General features: G+C 35.9%; 2 long non-coding RNA genes across 2 annotated transcripts in view; one reads left to right on the top strand and one right to left on the bottom strand.

The window, feature by feature from the left end:
• The first annotated feature begins 7254 nt into the window (after positions 1-7254).
• LOC126811323 (uncharacterized) overlaps positions 7255-18748 on the top strand; it is an 88581-nt gene continuing 77087 nt past the window's right edge. The window contains exon 1 of the long non-coding RNA XR_007675563.2: positions 7255-7381. This is a non-coding gene — a long non-coding RNA (uncharacterized LOC126811323). The remainder of the gene's footprint in view (positions 7382-18748) is intronic.
• On the bottom strand, positions 7887-10212 carry LOC126811273 (uncharacterized). The gene is made up of 3 exons (XR_007675494.2): positions 10028-10212; positions 9390-9622; positions 7887-7964 (listed from the first exon to the last, which is right to left on the bottom strand). It is a non-coding gene; the product is annotated as an uncharacterized LOC126811273 (long non-coding RNA).

Raw genomic sequence — 18748 nt, 5'->3', positions numbered from 1 at the left:
TAAATGATCTGCCCTTGGAGAAGAATAAACATGTGGATCATTGAATGGTGTTTTCTTTATTGAGAGTTAAAGATTGAGAAATAGTGACACCCCCAGTGGGAATAAACCCACATAACAGTAGTACAGTAGTAGAATGATTGGGCTTTTATATGAAAACAAACCCAAAATATAATTGAAATAACAATAAAAAGAAACAAAAATTATAAGTATTTCATTTTTAAAAATATTTAATAAAATAGCAAGAATGTGAAAGGAAATTCATAAGTATTAGGTTTTTATGAAACATTTATTGTACGAATTAAACTGCACCGTAAAATAAAACTTTTTGTAATGAAATCAATAGCGCACACGTCATCGAGGGGTAGTCCAATATGGCGGACAGTGGCGTCACTGATCTGATGACGTTATCAGTCTATATTATTAGTATGTCTATGAGATTAACCGTTACGTTGACGTCATACTCCCGGAATTTTAGATCGAGGCTTGATGATAGTGTACGAAGCGAGGTCGCATGTCAGTCAATTTGATTGAAAGTTCGATATATACGGCCTTGATATTATGCTTAGTTCTGGTTAAAATGAGAGTTTGGATGTCGGTATTATGCGCTCTTTTGTCACTTGCGTTTACAAAAAATTATGGAAAGCTAACATCACCCCAGTTGAATTGCAGCCCCACTGGATTACTGTTTTATATTTGTCTGCTTCGGGAGTTAAGTAGGCCTACCAGTTACAGTACGTAGAGAGAGTTGACTCCTATTTCTAGTCAGAAATTACAATGGTGATAACTTTGTTCAGAATAAAGTAATTTGACTGAAATTTTCAATATATTCTTCTTTCATCATCTATTTTTGAACTATTATAGCAAGAATGGCAAACTCTCTATTAAAATCTCCAATAATGTATCTTTAAGTGATCGTCTTGAAACTTTACATACTTATTCCTTATACCCTAAGGATGATCCCTATTGTTTTTGGTGCATGCCCGACCACAGGGGCAAAGCCACGCCCATTTTTTGTATTTCTTTGTTTGTCATCTACAAGCCGCATTTCTTAACGTATCATAATGAAACTCTGCATACTTATTCTTTGTACCCTAAGTAAAATCCCTATCGTTTGGGGTGCATGCCCAACCCCCAGGTGCAGAGCCATGCCCATTTTCTTTTTGTGTGTCTGTGTGTCGCCTACAGGCCACAACTCTTAAGTGATCATCTTGAAACTTTACACACTTATCCCTTATACCCTATGGATGATCTCTATTGTTTTTGGTACATGCCCAATTCCCAGGTACAGAGCCGCGCCCATTTCTTGTATTTGTTTGTCGTCTACAGGCTGCATTTCTTAACTTATCATCTTGAAACTTTGCATATTTATTCTTTGTACCCTAAGGAACATCCCTATCGTTTGGGGTGCATGCCCAACCCCCAGGGACAGAACCAACCCCATTTTCTTTTTGTGTGTCTGTGTGCCGCCTACATGCCACAATTCTTAATTGATCGACTTGAAAAAATTTCGTATGAATTCCTTATACCCTATGGATGACGCTATTTCTTAACGCATCATCTTGAAACTTTGCATACTTATTCTTTGTACCCTAAGGAACATTCATATCGTTTGGGGTGCATGCCCAGCCCCAGGGGCAGAGCCACGCCCATTTTCTTTTTGTGTGTCTGTGTGTCGCCTACAGGCCACAATTCTTAATCGATCGTCTTGAAAAAATTTCAGATGAATTCCTTATACCGTAAGGATGATCCCTATTGTTTTTGGTGCATGCACAACCCCCTGGGACAGAGCCACGCCCATTTATTGTATTTATTTGTTTGTCATCTACAGGCCGCAATTCTTAACAGATCATTTTGAAACTTTGCATACCTATTCCTTATATCCCCTATTGTTTTTTGGTGATTGCCCAACCCCCAGGGACAGAGCCACGCCCATTTGTTCTTTGTGTCTCTGCGAGTTGCCTACAGGCCACGATTCCTAATGGATTGTCTTTGAACTGGGGGGGGGGGGGGGTGGATGGCTGAATGGTTAGCGTGCGCGCCCTGTATCATAAAGTCTGTCATTGAGTCGACTGGCGTGGTTTCGAATCCCCGGTTGTACGTGACAAGGAGTAGGGTCGCCTGTCCAACATCGTGGGTTTTCTCCAGGTCCTCCGGTTTCCTCCCACTGCTAAAGACCCCTACGCGCAAGCGAATTATTGAAAAAAAATTAAACCATATGTTAGTCCCGAAATGACCTAGTTTGTGTCGAGTGGACGTTGAACCCCATTTCTCTCTCTCTCTCTCTTTGAACTTGGGATATGTATTCCTTATAGCCTAAAGACGACAACTGCATGTCCCGACCTAAGGGCCACGCCCAATTATTGCCTTTAGCGCCCGAAGGCCACAATTCTGATTGGATTATCTTGGAACTTGGAATACTTATTTCTTATGCCCTAAGGACGGCAACTATTGATGTTGTCATTTCAATAACAGGGTGGTACCTATTTATATTGTTCCATATCCAACCCCCAGGGGCAGAGCCACGCCCATTTTTTTGTATTTATCGTCTACAGGCTGCAATTCTGAATGGATCATCTTGGAACTTTGCATATTTATTCCTTATACCGTAAAGACAGCAACTATTTATTTTGGTGCTTGCCCCGACCCACTTTTTTGTTAGTATTTTGTCTGCAAATTTGGCAAAACAAATCCAACGCCTAGCCTTCTTTGCCTCTTATCACATTACAGTCAAAGCCCTGTATAGGGACAGCCATTTCATATTTCATTCTCTTCATTTTAAAAAGTACCATATTAATCAATCAATGCTGGAATGTGGACGTATATTGCAGCGTTAGCGATGCTCTCGTACCCCTTTTTCATGGAGATTTTTGGGCAAGAGTTTGCCACATGTTACTTCATCTTTGGCCGAAAGCTTTCTCCCCAACGAAAATTTGGGGAAAAGTTAGAGTCGGTCTAAGAGACGAGAATTAACATTAGTGATCTGTGGCCATATTCGTAGAATATTTTTCTGGATGATAGACTATAGAGACTATGGTTGTGGCCGACCATGTGGGTTGATGCTATATCGCACCCAATAAAAACACAAAAAGGGGGGGAGCTCCCAATAGCTAAATGAACAGATATTCTAACGTGTTTGTAGGCGGGAATTAAAAAGCCTAACCACGCCTTGACATGATCGGTGAAGGTCGCTTTCTGGATATTATTCAGAGCAGAGAAATATGGCGACGGACCTGCCAACAAAGATGTTTAATTCCTTAGAGGAAGCAGAACGACAATTCCTGCTCTGCTGAATAATCTAATCACAATTCCAATTGCTGAGACCATTCTATAGAAAATTCTGCTGCGATAGCTGTTCTGACCAAAAAAATTGTCTGGTGTAGTGGCTATTCTGCCGTGATGGATAATCTCACGACATGCCTGATATAATGGATATTCTAAAGAAAAATGGTGCTGTTGGAACCAATCTATAGAAAATCCTACTGAAAAGCCATTCTGGTGTAATGGCTATTGTGAAGAAAATTCTGGTGTAATGGCTATTGTGATGATTTTTTTTTGCTGTGGTGGATAATCTAACGACAATTCCTGCTCTACTGAATAATCTAATCACAATTCCAATTGCTGGGACCATTCTATAGAAAATTCTGCTGCGATAGCTATTCTGACAAAACAAAAAGTCTGTTGTAGTGGCTATTCTGTCGAATAATTCTGCTGTGATGGATAATCTCACGAATTTCCTGATATAATGGATATTCTAAAGAAAAATGGTGCTGTTGGAACCAATCTATAGAAAATCCTACTGTGAGAACCAAGCTGAAAAGCCATTCTGGTGTAATGCCTATTGTGAAGAAAATTCTGGTGTAATGGCTATTGTGACGAAAATTCTGGTGTTATGGCTATTGTGATGATTTTTTTTTTGCTGTGGTGGATAATCTAACGACAATTCCTGCTCTGCTGAATAATCTAATCACAATTCCAATTGCTGGGACCATTCTATAGAAATTTCTGCTGCGATAGCTATTAGTATTCTGACAAAAAAATTAGTCTGGTGTAGTGGCTATTCTGCCGAATATTTCTACTGTGATGGATAATCTATCAAAATTCCTGATATAATGGATATTCTAAAGAAAAATGGTGCTGTTGGAACCAATCTATAGAAAATCCTACTGTGAGAACCAAGCTGAAAAGCCATTCTGGTGTAATGGCTATTGTGACGAAAATTCTGGTGTAATGGCTATTGTGACGAAAATTCTGGTGTAATGGCTATTGTGATGATTTTTTTTTGCTGTGGTGGATTATCTAACGACAATTCCTGCTCTACTGAATGATCTAATCACAATTCCAATTGCTGGGACCATTCTATAGAAAATTCTGCTGCGATAGCTATTCTGACAAAACAAAAAGTCTGTTGTAGTGGCTATTCTGCCGAATAATTCTGCTCTGATGGATAATCTCACGAAATTCCTGATATAATGGATATTCTAAAGAAAAATGGTGCTGTTGGAACCAATCTATAGAAAATCCTACTGTGTGAACCAAGCTGAAAAGCCATTCTGTTGTAATTTCTATTGTGACGAAAATTTCTGATGCGCCGAACATTCATAGCCTACATCATCCTCGGTTACCCAGTGTACTCATTCCGTTCTACTCCACTATACCCTGGGTTAATCCACAGGGTTTCCACGATTTCAAATTATCTGTCCTGGCCTTACAAACCAATCGTTTCGCCTTCGTTTTTATAAGGGTAGATAACCATATTCATGTCCATTTACTGAATGATTTATGTAAATAATGTATATATTTATAATTTATTTATATTTAATTGTATTGTCAAACACTGATGTGTTGTTGATTTCAAATATGTATAACATCTATATATTTGACTTTTGTTATTATTATTACTATTCGTTCTTTGTCTGAAATATGTAATTCTGTTATGTTTATCATTATTGAACTTATACATGGCAATTTGATTCTCAAAAACTTCTCTACGATATCACGTGAACATAAAATTCAGGGAACGAACGAACGATTCTAAATAAAACTAATGACCCTACATTATTATATGAACGTCTGGTCTTCATTAACATAATATATAATTGGTTGTTAATAATTACGCATTTAGAATAGGCCAACTCCTAACATTGTCCAATGAGAGTTACTTACCTTTGCCAACTTCCTTTTCAAATAACAATTTATGGGATTGGTCGATAAAAATAGCACAATCATCAAGGGCGGATAACTTGAAAACGTGTCTCCCCCATAGATTAACCCAGGGTATAGTGGAGTAAAACGGAATGAGTACACTGGGTAACCGAGGATGAGCCTACATAGGGCCTAAGATAAACTACTTTTCAAGGCCAACCCTGTTTTGTCTCTTATCGCCGGGACTCTTTTAGTTTTTAACTGTCTGTTTTATGAAATAATCTTCCATTTAGTATAAAATAGTGTACATCTTTATATTCTTTTAAAAAATAACTTAACACGTTTATTTAAACAGGATTTAACTGACACAGTATGCGACTGATAATATGTCCATAATTTTGCTTGTCGGGTTGTTTTGTTTTGGGTTTTTTTATATATGGTTACATTGCCAGTTTGTAAAGTGCCCCTGAACACGGTATATGAAAGGGTGCACTATAAATATGCTGTTAAGTAATAAATGTGCTGTAAAAGTAATAAATAATAGTAATAAATATGCTGTTATATTAATAAATATGCTGTAATAGTAATACATATGCTGTGATAGTAATCTATAGAAAATATTACTGTTGGGACCAACCTATAGAACATCCTGCTGTGAGGGCCAATCTGAACTAATATAAATCAGTACAGAAAAATCCCGCTGGAGATTAATCTGAGTAAAATCCCTGCCGTGAGGGATAACCTAAAAAAAATCCTGTTGTTGGGACCAATGAAGAAATTCCTGCTGTGACACGAATCTAAATACAAAATCGAGTCTTGGGGCCAATCGAAATTTTAAAAAAATCCTGCTGCTGTGAGAGCCAATCTACGATATAAATACGGTGTTTGTGGGTGGGGGGTGGGGGTGTATAGAATATTTATTTATTTCGTCACTTTTTTGTGTATATTCGGGGCGGGATTAATGGCGTTATGGGTGACAATGGTCTAAAGTAGAAGTGATGAACGCGAACCAACATGTTAAAAAGACAAGGAAAATTATGGAAAGTATTCAGATCCGACGACACAAGCCGGCCCTTAACAGAGATGTAGGAGTCTATCTTCCCCACGCATACGATACAATAATTTTCCAGTAATTCATTTTGTTATCAGGATTGTTGTTCCATTCTCACTTATTGTATTCAATATATTATTATATATCGGATTGGCTACTGATTACTTTTTCATTATTATTATTATTCATAACATTCAGAATCATGCTTATTGATTAGCCCTTAATATTAATCATAACTTTAATATTTAAGTATATATATGATCCAGTGCTACATATACTATCTAACATCCGCCATTATCAAAAATTAAACATCAATGGTATTAAATAATAGTCAATGTGTGTTATTGCACACCTAATGAATGCTTAACACCTATTTGTATCATTGTAATAACACTAATTAGGCGCACTCCTGCTTTATAGATATGTAATTAATTATGGCTTCGGTACATTGTAACCACTTAGGGTTTTATCATCATCGCTTTGATCAGTGCTAGTTATATATAAGGTCTATATTTATGGCTTCTTTTTATACTGTATATAAATACTTTATGTTTTACATATATGTCTTGTCTACGATATCACCGTAGGTGGAAGTGGACGTAAAACTCCAGAAACGAACGAACGAATACATATTATGTTATTGTCTACGATATCACTTTAGGTGGAAGTGGACGTAAAACACCAGAAACGAACGAACATATATGTTATCATTTGCTTGATAAAGACGAGAGTATCATCGTCGAAACGTTGCATGTTAATAAACCAGTGATTGTTATTCCATAAAATAGTGTTAGTGTGTTACTGTACAATTACTAAATGCCACTTAAAGAAGTAATAAATAAGGCTATATTAGTTTATTTTTCTACTTTAAACTCCTGGCCTGGAATAGCAGGTAAACGGGTTTTAACATTTATGTAGTAGTCAATGTGGTCTGCCCCCAGTTGTTCAAATTATTTCCCTTGATATTTCGAAGGTGAAGGCTGACAGCTGTCAATCATTCTGGTCTAGTGGCTATGATGCCTGTCACTTTGCATTGGCTACGAAAGAGTGTTAACTGACCATGTGTTCTTCGTCATGGCAAAATTTCAAACGATACTCTTTAGAAGCAGAGGATTACTTTGTAAACGATATTTCCGACCTTTGTCATGTCCAACATTGTTATCAAGCACCATTGAAAGAAAAGAAAAGGTATCTTCAAATATTTTCTGGAAGCCGATAACGTGCCTCACTACCTCTACCACACCAGTTCCCGTGATCGTAGACACTTGAAATTTTCAGGGGATGTTCAGAGGGAGGGGGGGGGGGCTCACATCACATTTCAGCCGAATCGGTCAATAACTTTATATTTTACCGTAGTTTAGCTTTTCTCGTGAGAAAAGTTTATCTGTTTTTAACACCATTTTGTTTGTTGACTATTTAGTCTCGAATAACAAGACACTAACGGGTTCCGAAACACTGCGCTTCCTGCCTAACGCAGCAGTTCATGTTATTGTTAATAACAATTATTTTCGTATATTTTAATTTTTATGCTAAGCCACCAATTTCTATAAACGACGATTTGGTGTTGACCAGTGTGAATATCGCCGTTACCATGACTTGACCCTGACATCAAATTTCCTGTCGAGCTCTGGGCCTTTGCGTTTATATCCTGATGCCTTGACCATATTTCTTGCTCTATCTATTATTAGCATTGCCAACGGGTTTTCAGATACAACCATTGACTCAAAAATGACAACGATACTGCAATTGTGAACTATCTAGAATGAATAATCTGAAAAAATTTCGAAAAAATATTGAAAATTAAAAAAGTTATAGCGTTTTAAAGAAGGCAAACCAGAGGCGCTAAAAAACGGCTTTTTTTAAAAACCGCAAAAAAGTGACCGAAGCCAATATCTCAGTAACTATACAAGATAGGTCTATGAAAATTGCACTAATTAAAGATCTAGATGGACTTGATAAAGCCAAATTGTCGCTATAATATTCTAGTATATACTTTTTATGTTACAGAGGTTCAAAGTTGGGATCCATGCCGATTTCGCACAAATCACAGCAAAAATTTTTTCAAATTTGTGTGTACTTAAATTGTAGCGCTTTGACATTAATACAGAGGCTTATTTTTTTAATGAATAAGCACACATAAAAGTGTTTTCAGTCTGTTCTGTTATTTATTTTTTGCATGACAACACCTTAAATCACAATTTTTGACTGTATGATGTCAATGTCGAAGAGAAACAAGTTTATGTATGTAATTGGGCACCTACTGGTTCCGAGGCCATTGACCACTGGCCATTCACAGTCATACAACAATTATAAACCGGTTATACTAACGTATACTGTGGATATTTTTAAAAATCATGAAAGTGTGTGGCAAAATGAGAAATAAACCTGTAAGCTTTTGGCAGATTTGCCGCCTTTGCCACGCCAACTGCTTTAGTTGTTTAGAAGCTGCCATGTACATCAATTTGAAATTGTTTGTTTCAGGAATGAAAATTAACAATTAAACTATGATTTATATAACAGCTATATTTTTGTGATCAACATTACTACAATTTCAAATAAAAACAGACATAATTAATAGACATAATTAAAACATTTGAATATCTTTAAAGAGTCCAAATTAAAAGGTAAGCTTATAAAAAGTAAGATATGATCTACATTAAAGAGTATTAAAAAAATTAATTTGTGATACATGTGCATTACGATATACTATATTATAATATCAGTGGTAGAAGTCTAGCTTTCTTGTTGAGACATTATCCCATGAAAATAAAAACAATATAAACATTCAGATGGTAATACATCTTGCCGAGACATTATCTATGTCATAAAAATATAAAAATATTAAAAACAAAATCACAATAAGATCAAAATTCATATCTGTTACTTTTTAATATGAAATTAAAAATGTTCACCCACCGGTTTAAAATAAATGATAAAAAAAAAGAAACCATTATCACATTTATCAACAAATATAAGATTTCTAATACATGTATCTTACAAAAACAAACAATAATAACAATATAAAATAATCACATTATTCATATGCGATATTTTTCAAAATAAACAAAAACATTTGACGCATCAGGCCACTTCTTTCAGGTAGAAAATGTTAAAAATAAAATAAATATTATCACAAATATTGAAATAACAAAAATAAGATTACTTACACTGATTTCAAACAATAAATTAAACTAACTTCTATGATTCATACCAAATTTATAATAATTATGGACTTTCTTGAGAATGCTGAGAAACAGTCAGTTTCAAGCCCCCCTTTTTATAGTCCTCATGCAAATTGTATGAGTAGGCCTATATATCATCATCATTTGTCTATTTTATGTTGTACCAAGTAATATCAGGGATCGCCTTTGGCTATGTTTGGATTTGGATGAGTATATATTATGTAGCTTACTTCTTCAGCTACAGTTCCTGAAAAAAAAATCCAAGGTGGTCAACAACATTCACAATTTTTATCCTTTGTTAGTGAAATGTCTGGCTAAAGTTTGGTTGGTAGCTTTAGTAACATTCAATATAATAAAAAACCCTGTCCAAATCTAACATCATTTTTTTTTATACTGAAGTCTGTGGGGGGGGGGGGGTAATTATGGTCTGAACCCTGATCAACCACGAGTTACCTCCCTTTAATTCCACATGGTTCAATTTCAGCCATTTTACGAATTCCTACGGGGGATACGGACTTAACAAATGGTCAAACTAAGTAGTTAATGAATTGGGCTTTCCAAATATACCAAAATCTTGAGCGTCGAGGGCCTTTTTCGAAAATTTCTCTCAACTTCAAATTTTCAATTCATGAAAAATATCAGAAAATCTTACCTCAGCTTCTCAAAATCCTACTCGACAGCAAGTTCATCTATTTTTCTCGATGGTAAACATCACGTGGTCAATGTTTGACACTTTGAATATTCATGACAAGGCGTAACACGACGTATACTTTTCTCGGTCAACTTTTTGTGATGTCTGTAAATAGTACAGCCAGCGCTCCTAGCGGCGTTTAGCATCGCTACTATTATCGAAGTGAAAGTAGAGACGATGCGCTTCAGAAAAGATAATTGGATCAAAGTCGCCCTACAGAAAACTAAACTGAAAAATTTCAAATTCCTGCAAGGAAAACCGATATCTTGTCGTTTCTACTGTAGTGTAGTTGTAGTTTGCCCGAAAAGTTCTTTGTCACCCTAATTTTCAGAATGAATCAAACATTTAACAGCACATAAGACGAAATCCCTAAATTTCATGTACTTATAGCCAGTGGTTACTATATGCACTTTACGGCAAGTTAACATCAATCTGATTAAAATTAAATCAGCTATCTTCACTCAAAGTCGCAAATATAGACCTGCCGTAAAAAACGACTTTGCGAATAATCGAAAACACTCTTAATTCCCCCAGACGCCAGTGACGTCACAGTGACGAAATGCATATTAGGAATGTTTACTCCTTAATTATCTATATACAGCCGGCGTGTATTTTCATTAACGCCTGACTGATTCCTTAATCCCCCGATTAAATAAAACAATTGTTGACTAAGTAATAATTGTTTTTGTAATTTATTTCCCCCCCGCCTTTCGAAGAAAGCAGGGGACTATTAAAATGGGTCTGTCTGTCACACTTTTTGGGACACAATAACTCTCTTTCTAATTGAGCTACAATGTTCAAACTTGGTGTAGGTGTTTATTAGGTCAATGTCTTGATGGAGTTCGAAGATGAGCATTTTCGGCTTAGGCCGTGTTGAATTGATTCCTTCTTTCTCCTGCCACCACTCAGGCAATCATGTGCGGTAGTGCGGTAAACACAACACAAAGTGGGTTTCAAAACACAAAGTGGTCTGGCATAATACCTATATAGTCTGAGGGTTGTGTACCATTTTTAATAATATTATAAATAATCTAGTTATATTATTGGTTAGAATAAAAACACAGATAATATTTAATTAAATAAATTTAATAACAAACTAAATTTGGTAACAAGTGGCTTCTTTGTTTAACTTTTTAAAAAATGAAATAACCATATTTTGATATAAATTTTCCGTATTCTTGTGTTAAAATACAATGGAAACATTCCAGTTAGACGATATTTGATTCGCTTGTTGAGTTATAGATGGTTTCGATAATATCATCGAACGTGAAAGTGCTGGGAATAACCACCAAAGTCGAGTCGAGATAAGTAAATTCGCGTACCGGTCGGCCTAATTTATTTATTGATGTTCAAGGAAATAATAGTGGTCCCGTTTGTTCGTTCGTTCGTTAAACTCCACAAACGAGCGAACGGGGCCACTATTATTTCCTTGAACATCAATAAATTAGGCCGACTGGTACGCGAATTTACCTATATCCCGGCATAGCTCACCATTTTGTAAGGCGTGCGTTATTTATTACACAAGATATGATTGGGTAATACTTGAATAATAATGACGTGTTATAATTTTAGCCAATGGAAAATTGATTATTCAGGTTCGCGGTTGAATATTAGCGATTGTCTTACAGTTTATAATATGCTTTCTCATTAGCCGAAATGACTGCTAGACGCGCCATTTTGCGGAATTCATCCAATCATATACAGTGTAACTTATTCCATAGTATGCGGGCCCCTACATGTGTATTATCAACCGGATCCATTCACTTGATTTGATATGTGTTTATTCGGTGCAATGCCTATTTTCTGTCTTGTCCGCAGGTTTATCTTGTAGATTTTTGTTTTGCGTGTAGTGCGGCCCCCTGCACTTACTTATTTAGTTCGTAACGAGGAATAAACAACAAGAATTGACTTCTGATGTTTGGTAGAATTTTATTTAGATGTTATTAACGTTATTTTTTGAATATTTTTTTTTGTGTTAAAAACGTAAGCGCACGATTTTCGGGGTCCTCGACCTAAGCGCGCGGGCGAGGAGAAACAAGGAATCAATTCAACACGGCCTTAGGGTAAGCAGAGATAAGCAATTTGATTGGTTGATGCTTTGGGACATGATAACTTTAGTTCTAATTAAGTTAGAGTGATGAAACTTGGTGTATAGTTTCATTACATCAATACCTTGACTAAGTTCGATAATGAGCATTTTCTGCTTAGGGTAAGCAGAGCGATAAACAATTTGATTGGTCGATACCCTGGAACACAATAACTCTCCTTCTAATTAATTGAGCTAGAATCTTTAAACTTGGTGTAGGTGTTTATTAGGTCAATGCCTTAATGGAGTTCGAAGATGAGCATTTTCTGCTTAGGGTAAGCAGAGATAAGCAATTTGATTGGTTGATGCTTTTAGACACGATAACTTTAATTCTAATTAAGTGAGAGTGATGAAACTTGGTGTATAGTTTCACTACATCAATACCTTGACTAAGTTTGATATTGAGCATTTTCTGCTCGGGGTAATCAGAGCGATAAGCAATTTGATTGATCAAGACTTTGGAACACAATAACTCTCATTCTAATTGAGTTAGAATGTTCACACTTGGCATAGGTGTCTATTAGGTGAATGCTTTGATGGAGTTCAAAGATGAGAATTTTCAGCTTAGGGTAAGCAGAGATAAGCAATTTGATTGGTTTATATACATGAGACACAATAACTTTAGTTCTAATTTTAATTGAGGTAGAATGTTTAGACTTGATGTAGATGTTCATTAGGTGAATGTCTTATCTGAGTTCAATGATTAACATTTCGAGCTGAAGCTAAGCAGAGCTAATCAGTTTCATTGGTCAATGCTTTGGGACAAGATAATCTTGATTCTATCTGATAGAGAGTGATGAAACTTAGTGTATAGTTTGATTGCTTGTTACTTTTGAAAAAAAAATAAATGTGCGATTAATTAATGTGTGTCATCTATTTATTTTGGGATTTCGGCGGGGGACATCAGCCTCCCTGTTGGCTTGTTTTAATTTAATTTAAGATCCAATTTAGAATTTGTTTTATAATGTCCGGCCCTCTCTTCTCACGACAACGATTTTAAAACTGTGTTTTAAAGTGAGGTTTTGATCGAGTCCCTCTACCATCGTGTGCAGTCCAAACGATTTGAGATACATTCCGTCAGAAGAGTATTGTGGTTCTAATTTCCCCGAATAAAAGAGTACCTGAGTAAAAAGATGTGGTCAAAATGTATCATAATTGTATAGAATTATCAAGTTTTACTCATCAGTTGTTTATAATTATTTTTGACCCAATAATTAATTAGCTTTGTTCATATGTTTTTGAAATAAAGTAGCCTTGTATTATTTGTTGATTGGCGTTTAGACAACATTTAATTGACTTGATATGAAAACTGAATATAAATTATTCGATAGATAAACGTTTGTGATAAGATTAGGTTATAACGTCTAACATCATTTAACTTCTTTATAAGAAGGTATTTTGCAATTACATTGACAGTTTAATCACTTACCAAACGGCATCATGAACTCCACGGTGATCACATGTATTTGATATTCATGTCCATGAATCCTGTGCAATTTTCATGCCAAAATTCAACCTCAGTTACTATGCTCGTAGTATGCATGGACCCGTACACGTTAATAATTCCCAGTGTTGATTGGCTGAGAAATGAGGGCGATCTATTATTATGCATAGTTATCGGAAAATTACATTTTCACTGTGAACATTCAAATGGAGTTACGATAGAAGTTGTTCTTTGTGTATAGAAATGGTTATTATTATTGTATATAGCTAATAATGAATATATCAACAAATGACTGGCACCATTTGTATTTCTGTACTTATAGAGAATAGTTTGGGATATCAAGTATTACAGGGTTATCCAAATTACCGGTAAATGCACTAATTGCTTGGGTCGTCTTCATATTATGTCATGTCGCCTATTTAAACAAAGGACGCTTAAATGGATCTACGGCATGATACAGCATTTTAAATTCACTCTAAAATATTACAATCACAAATGCAAGATGATAATTCGGTGATTATGATTAGGCCAGTTCCATATTAATTGGAGGGGGGGGGATCACGTGGCTAAGTGGGTAAGACGCTGGCTCGCTAGCCTGAAGGTCGGGTGTTCGATCCCTGCATTGGCCGAGAAAGTTCATCCAGGTTTTCCGGCGTGGTTTCCCCTTGTCAGTGATGCAGGACGGAGGGCCTGACAAGGACAGCTGTCTAGTCGTTCAGATGTGACGAAAAACCAAGGTCCCGTGTACATATTGGCGTGCACATAAAAGATCCCTTGGCAGTTGGAATTCGATATAAGAGTAGACCGTAGCGCCGCTGCCCGGGCAAAATTTTCCTCATAGCACACTGTATGGCGTATGCCTGTCTTCATTAGCCCAGTTTAGGAGCAAAACAGTAGGACGTTAAACCCCATTTCATTTCATGTTAATTGGTCCGTCAATAGACAATTGTCAACTGGTGGTGCAGTAATATATTGTATAGATAATGTATATACTATGTGTAGTCCCTGTGATGTCTCCAGCCAATCCACCTGGATTAAGGTTGTAATTGAAAAGCGCTTTTGTGTGTCGGATACTTAAACATTAATAGCCGAATTAATTTTAATCAGATTGGTGTGAACTTGCCGTAAAATGGATATAGTAACCATTGGCTATACGTACCGAAAATTTTTTTCGCCCATCTTATGTCCACTTTAAGTAGAACAAGTTTTCCACAAGTATATGACAAAAGGCCCCATAAGGCGACACTTTTTTGATTTTTCGTTTTACGGACCCGCCGACTGAAGCGTGAACCTCCCGATAAAAAAATAAATATGTAACTTGAGAATTTAATTTTATTTTATTTCCGACCCATACACGAAGTGATGGCATATCTGTTTAAAAAATCAAAAAAATCTTTGTTGTCATATTTTTTTTATTAATGTTTATCAATTTTCATTTTGATGAACCCTTCATTGTATACCGTATTTAATACGACGAAACATCGCGTGCTGTGCAGTAACGAGTATGACGACATGAGCGAGAGCGTTATGTCGCGAGAAATGACGCTATCCCACGAGAACTGTCATTCAAAATGGCGGGATATTTGTGCGTGCTCGTGGGGCAAGAAACAGTCAATCAGAGATCATTTGTTAAAATTAATTCATCTGAAACGATAAGATCAGTTTTGTTCAAATTAACGAGAAGCGACAGCGCGTCAAAATACAATGTAATGGCATATACGTCTACGGATGGATCGGGGACGGGCACTGTGTGTGCCGATCTGGACATGCCTGTAGACATTTTGCATATAAAACTTGTATCATATTAAGATTATATTATATGCATGTAAAGTATTTATTTAAATGCATAGAACCAATGTGACCCCATACATTATTTATCTACGATATAAGACATACTGTCCACTACATATATACATCCAGTCTCTGATGTTTTTGCCCGAAAATGGGAAATACATTGCCCGAAAAGCCCCCCCAACCCACCCCGACTCCTACGCTTATGCAAGGGAAAAACGGATGTGCTCAGCATTGGACGGGAATCCAAGGGATGTGGCTTTTCGGTCTATTCTTGGACCACAGCTACTCTTCGTAGAAAATGAGGGCAAAGTGTCAGCTCAAAAGTGACTATACTCATAGAGAGAAAACAATTATATATATGCATGTAAGAAGCCGATATCATAATTTTTATCCGATTTAAAAAACTGTATTATTATATCACCGTTACACCCTAAGGATAGCTGAGTTCGAATTTTGTGAAAATCGCCCCAAAATTGACAGACAAAATGGCTGCCGTTCGTTCTTAAATAGCGTAAAAATATGGTATATCAAGGTTGTGGACCCTATAGAGGTCACAATTTTTATCCGATTTTGTTGAAACTTGAAATGTAAATTTATAACCCAAAGATCTCGGTTCCTTTTGATATTCGCGCATATCGGACCGTAACTTCCTGAATTATGGTCCCTGATTGTACGAAAAATCGCGTTTTTAGCTTGTGGACCCTATAGAGGTCATAATTTTTATCCGATTTTAAAAACCGAATTATTATATCACCGTTACACCCTAAGGACGGCTGAGTTCGAATTTCGTGAAAATCGGCCCAAAACTGACAGACAAAATGGCCGCCCTTTGTTCTCAAAGAGTGTAAAAATATGGTATATCAAGGTTGTGGATCCTATAGAAATCACAATTTTTATCCAATTTTGTTGAAACTTGAGATGTAAGTTCATAACACAAAGACCTCGGTTCCTTTTGATATTTGCTCATATCGAATTGTAATTTCTTGAATTATAGCCCTTGATTGTTGAAAAAATCACTTTCTTTTTAGCTTGTTTTCTATCCATCTCTCGAAAATGTGGGCGTATCCTGCCTGACAGCTGCTGGTTTTATCAAAGTGCAATGTAGCTTAGGTGTTTCTGAATTCTGGTTAAGTGGACATAAATATCCTCAGATTCTTGTATATTGCCAGGGCCTATTTTAAAGGAGCTAAATTGCTAATATATTGGGACGTAGAAATTGACACAAATGGGTCGCAGCGCATATAATAATGTATAATATGAATGTATATACACTGATTTACATTTAATTGTTTCCGTTTTTACTCTAATTTCAAACCAGATATGTTTGGCAAAATATGCCATAAATCTCATTCGAATGGCAATCTCTAGCGTCTTGTTAATCCCGTCGATATAGTATTTATTGCGCATGCTCTCCAGATAAGAATGGCGTCACTGTTTAACATGACTTGTGGAAAATGTGTAGCCTCTTCCTTCGAGACCCTAGTTACAAATGGGACTGAAGCGTTTTATCATTATGGTGCACGATTCGTGTACCAATGGAAAAATGTGACCCCCCACAGCATACTGAGTCACAATGAGGAAATTTTGAAAATTGAGTTATTGTTATTTTCACATTCTCCAACTCATTACCTTCAATTTGATGTATAGTTTGTTTGAATTGGGCAAAAATTGACTGAGCTGTGTCCATTAGAAGCTACCAAACTCACAAAAGTAGGGGTTTCTGATCACGTGACTTTAGCGTGAAATCGGACAGCCAGAGGCTGAAATATACCCCACTTCAATCTACGATTCTGAATTACTATTTTATGTAAATGCATTTTAGGGGTGATGATTTTCCGTTTCAGAAAATAGCAAATTCCGTTTTAAGTATTTTTAATTCCGTTATTTTCCATTTCAGAGCTGACCATATTCCGTTTTTTCGAGATAAAATGTTATTTTATGAATAAATGAATAAAACATCTTAAAATGCCTATTATTACAAAACGGATCATTTTAAACCAATGATAACAAATGTTGAATTGTGAATGACTTGTAATGTTCAATGACTAGTTATTCTTTAAACCTGTTTCCCGAATTAAATAACAGAAAATTACATCTTGTGATCTCGTTTCATTCTTTTAGCAGACGAAGCCATTTTTCTCAGCTGCTAGTTGTAGTCGCGATTTATCCAGACATCTTCGTAGTTACTACCGTTTCTTCGAGAATAAGGGCTGGATTCACAAGGCTACGGTATATTTGTGATGTCACCTGGTTAATGCGGATAAACACGAGTCATGAGCCTGGCAGTAAAATAAGAAGTAAATGAAACAATTTTTACTTTTATGAAGTGACAGAAGTTTTTTTTAAGACATATATATACATAACAATGTTTAATTTAAGTTAAACTACAGAGTAATTGTATACAGGGATACATGAAAGATGGGTTTTCGTTTCGATTAAAATTATGATTCCTAAATGATGAAATGAAAGTAGCTAAATACTAAAATAGACAGTAACAAAACCACGCGATATCATTCAATATTTCCGATTTTTATGAATAAAAAGATGAAATACTTGGATAACTGCAAAAATGTTTTGAGTTTGTGTTTAGTATCAGTAAATATCGGCTTTTCCGTCTTTTTCCGTGTGAGATTTCAAATTCCGTTTTGAGTGGACGATTCTGCGATTTCCGTGTTTTTTCCGCGATCACGGAAAATCATCACCCCTACATTACTAGCAATTGTATTGCAATAGTTTAATATCAATCTCCTTATCTGCAAAGATTCAGGCTAAAAAATTATCAAAATATAAGCGAAATTACCGTTTGTTTACATGTGACGCTCACGGGAAAATACCACTCTGACGTCACGCGGCCTGAGATTTTCCATTGCTACGACTCACTTCATTGGTGAATCTGCACCTTAGTTACTGGGGGATTTTGATATAGAACCAATCAAACGATAGATAACATTTTTGTGATTATTATGCTTGTTGATACCACGTGGTCGGACAATTAGACCCGGAGAAAATGGGATTTATCTGTTTTGATGACTGAAAATTGCTAAATTTCAACTAAATATAAAAAAACTTTCTTGAGGTATCATCCAGATTATAAATATTTGACATATAATCATTCAAATTATTACGATTTTAATAAATTTTAGCAGACAATAACGTGCGGATTTCAGTTTTAAAATAGGTACTAGCGATTCTGAAGGGAAAATACCGCTTATGACGTCACTCATATATGACTGAAAAGCACTCACTTTGGTGCCATGCCACGCATTGACTGGTATAGAGCATTTTGATTACATTATTGACGTTGATTGCGGATTTTAAAATTCCATAACTTTGGATCTAATTAGAATATTTTGATGAA

This window comes from Patella vulgata, chromosome 2, assembly GCF_932274485.2.
Source record: "Patella vulgata chromosome 2, xgPatVulg1.2, whole genome shotgun sequence".
In the NCBI taxonomy this organism is placed as follows: Eukaryota; Metazoa; Mollusca; class Gastropoda; family Patellidae; genus Patella; species Patella vulgata.
The sequence above is the reverse complement of the archived record's forward strand: the minus strand, read 5'-3'. Positions and strand labels throughout refer to the sequence as shown.